Source organism: Martes martes (genome assembly GCF_963455335.1).
Source record: "Martes martes genome assembly, chromosome: 6".
Classification (NCBI taxonomy): domain Eukaryota; kingdom Metazoa; phylum Chordata; class Mammalia; order Carnivora; family Mustelidae; genus Martes; species Martes martes.
Window position 1 is genome coordinate 111785587 of NC_137893.1, and position 4211 is coordinate 111789797.

Consider the following 4211-nt stretch of genomic DNA (forward strand, 5'->3'; position numbering starts at 1 on the left):
GAATTTAAAAAAATGTCTAGCAGTTATAACTTGAAACAAGATGTGTAAGTGTAGGGACAGCTATTTCTGGATCCACTTCTGAAATAAAATGTCTTCCTCAGGACAAAGAGCCTTCAAAGTGAGTTACTGTTATAAGCACAAGTACAAGTACAAAGATTTACATGGAAACATTTTATAAACATTTTATGCTTTGACAAACCCAGATCATAGTTTCTTCCTGGTTTCTTGGGTCAGTTAGTAACAAATGTCATTAATTCAAGTTTGAGGTTTAAAAATAGGAAGAAAAGGACAGGGTCCTGCTTTTCCTGCTTGGCTTGAAATTTTAGGTAAGATGAAGTAATTTAAAAATATAGCAGTGGATCAACAAAATCCCTGTTTCCGTGCCTGGCTGAGAGTTACATGCACGGAAATAAACAAGTGTGAGCATGAGATGAAGTCTGTCTGTACGAAAAGCATCTGGAGCGTTGGCAGAATAAAAGCAATTCCCTTGGCAGTTCACAGCAGAGCTGACTTTTTTCCCCTCCGGTTTTACACTTTAGACCAAGATTCAGATTGACAGTAAAGGCCACACTTGAGGAAATGGCTTTTCCCCATAGTGTTTGATTTTCTGATTATACTCTTTCTTTGATGTGGGCTTTTCTTTTTCCTACATGTTGACAACCAAATTTTAATGAAAAGCTCACTTGTCTTAGTGAGCTTATCTTTCATTAAAGGGAAAGCCTGTGGAAGTTTTCATGGATGGAAGTAAATGGCCATCCAAATTCTTTTTAACTTCGTGAGCACTCTTTTGAACAATGCTAAGCAAGGCTTGAGTGTGTTGTATACTCAGAAAAACTTGAGCTAAACTTGACTTTGTGAAAAGGGTGATACTTCATTTTGTCCTTTTTTAGCTTATTGTAATGAACTCAAATTATAAAAGTATAGTGAGGTCACAAAGTCACACCAGACTTAGCCATATAAAGAAAATGTAGCACCTACTTCTATAATAGCTCACGAATCCCACCTCATGAGTCCCACCTTGATGACTGGTAGTGACATCTTAAACTTGCCAATGGAACTATTTCAATCCCTTCATTTTATATTTCTCCTTTTGGTTAAACATCTGGACTCTTCAGAATTTGAATAAGAACGTTGGGGCACCTGGGTGGCTCAGTGGGTTAAGCCACTGCCTTCAGCTTGGGTCATGATCTCAGGGTCCTGGGATCGAGCCCTGCATCGGGCTCTCTGCTCAGTGGGGAATCTGCTTCCCCCCTCTCTCTCTGCCTGCCTCTCTGCTTACTTGTGATCTCTCTGTCTCTGTCAAATAAATAAATAAAATCTTAAAAAAAAAAAAAAAGAACCAGAATGGCTGTGTTTCTTTTGGTAAATTACTAGTCATTCAAGTTTTAAACCCTCCTTTCTTTTCTTGCCCAATGTGGCATCTGGAGGCATTGATGAGGTATACTAAATATTGTGGCAGCAGAGGAGAACAGGCAAAAAGATCGCTGGGGTGTCATCTGGATGCTCTCTGGGCATAACCGTAGAGTGGCTGGGCCAGCCAGCTGCTGGATGGGTAACTGCTGAAGTTCAACTGGTTTCAGCTGCCTCTCTGAACTTTAGTCTGATGGTGCTCACAGTGGAGCTGGTAGCCTTCAGTGTTGAAGGTCCTACAAAGAGCAGCCAAATGGGTCTTTTGTGACAATCCCAATTCCACCGTTCCACCCCAATTCCATGCCAGGGTGGAAGTGGCTGCCAGAGAAGGTTTACCCAAAAATTTCCATCCACATAAGTCACCGGGGAGAGTGTGACACCCGGAAGCCTGGTGCTTTCCAGCTTCCTGATATACCTATGGATGTTTTTACAGACTCTGATATGTATTAATTAAAGAGTAGGTTATTTACGCAGAAAGCAGAAGAGAAAACAAAATAACCCTATAATAATAAACACAGAGTACTTTCTTTTTTTTTAGTAGGATCTAGAGTTGGAACAAACTAGAAAATACAAAGTCCAACAAATGCATTATAAACAAACAGGTATAAAGTGTTTCCTTGGATTATGTGCCATATCTGCTGTTTAAGTTAGCTCTAGCCTAGGTCTCTGTGCTCTTTCCATGATCCAAGGTTGCCTTTCCTGTAAGTGCAAATTTCTATGTAATTTCCTAAATAGATCCAGGCTGAAAGATCTTCTGTTAAAACTATATGCTAAAATGTACCTTTTAATTCACGCTTTGGTTTGAATTAGTTAAGTAATAACTCGGAGGCATCTGTGTGATAGAGATTTGGTTCTGTGATTTGAACCCCATCTCCTCAGCTTGGCCATGTGGCCTTGGAGAAGGCTATAAACACCTTCTGAGCTCCGGTTTCTCTCTCTGTAAAGTGAGAACAGTATCACTCACCTTGGAGGTGTCTGAAGTTACAGAGCTGCAGTGTTTCTTCTCGACACAGAGTACTTAATATACTGTTACTGATGGTGGTGTTTCTTGCACACTTGTGGTTTCTGAGTGTTTCTTTTAAAGCTCAAAATTTAAGAGAGGAGAGGGAGGAGAGGAAGAATGGGAAGAATGAAAAGACAAAGAGCCAGATCTCTAGATCATATTTTATTTTTTATTTTTTTCTAGATCATATTTTAGATCAGTGTTAGATTTTTCTTCAGAGTTTGTTTGCTGATTACATAATAACACCTAATCCTTCTTTATCTAACTTGATGGTTATGAGAAAAAATTGACATTACGAATGGAAGAAGCACTGCATAAGCTAATGTTATTATTATACTTATAATGTAATTATTTCAGGAATCTTGAATAATCTACTTTTTAAATTAAGGAAAATCTATAAAATACCCATCAGGGAACTTGGCAAGAGAAATAATATAATATTTAATGGTTCACAAAGTTAGTTTCCTCTTTATCATCACTATTTTTGTGTGGAAAGCAAAAAGATCAGTGGGGAGCTTAGATTTTCCTGTAAGTGTTTTCAAGAGAATTTTGTCCATCTAGGTAAAACTCTACTGATAAACAATTCTCTCCTCTCTTAATCTTTAGGCCTCATACCAGTGCTCTGTAATTGCACAAATGCTGATTCAAACTAAAGTATGGGAATTCTGCTAAAGAAAATATCCATCCCTAGGAAAAAATGTTCAGAGTGCCCATTAATGTGATAAATCAGGTAATTTTTGAGTGGTAACTATGCACAGATCTGTAGACTGGGAAAATCTGCAAAAGAGCTGCTTTCAACTTTAAACACCTAATTATCTTGGTAAGTAGCTTTATTACTGACACCAGGGAGACCTGTCCAAGTCTACATTCCCTCGTGCATATGTATTTATTGACATTCCTGCAGTTGGGGTGGAGGGAGCTTTCATGAGAAGATATTTTTTCTAATATAGCTGGGAATTCCCTCATAACTGGAAATGCTTCCGATCGAGAATTACACTTCCCCCATTACTACCCCTCCTTTACTACCATCAATTTGAAGAAATTGTTATTCTGGGAATTAAACTAATAAAATAAATAAATAATGGGTGAGATTACTTTCTGCAGTAGTCAACTTTTAAGACAGGCTGTCTGAAATACTTAGGGATAAATGTAACAAAATGTATGCAAAATCTGTACATCGAAAACTACCAAAGATTTTTAAGAGAGAGACAATAAAAAGGAAAGATACCATATCCTTGGACTAGAAAACTCACATTGTTAAGATGTCAATTCTCCCCAAATTATTCTAGATTCAATGCAAGCTCAATAGAAGTCCCAAGACATCTTTGTAAAAATTGCCAAACTGATTTTAATAGTTATATGGAAATGTAAAGGACCTAGAGTTGCCAAATAATTCTTAAAAGGAAAAATAAATTTGAAAGACTTCCTTTTTTTTCTTCTTCTTCTTCTTCTTTTTTTTTTTTTTTGTTCAAAACTTACCTGAGAGCTACATAATCAAGATAGTGTGGCCTTGGTGTAAGGATAAACAAATGGGGGGGGGCCTGGGTGGCTCAGTCTGTTAAACATCTGCCTTCAGCTCAGGTCACGATCCCAGGATCCTGGGATCCAGCCCCACATTGGGTTCCCTGCTCAGCAGGGAGCCTGCTTCTTTCTCTCCCTCTGCCTGCTGCTCCCCCTGCTTATGTGCTCTTCCTCTCTGTCAAATAAATAAATAAAATCTTAAAAAAAAAAAAAAGGATGAACAAATCAATGAAATGGAATAAAGAGATCAAAAAATAGACCAACATTTATAGAAAGT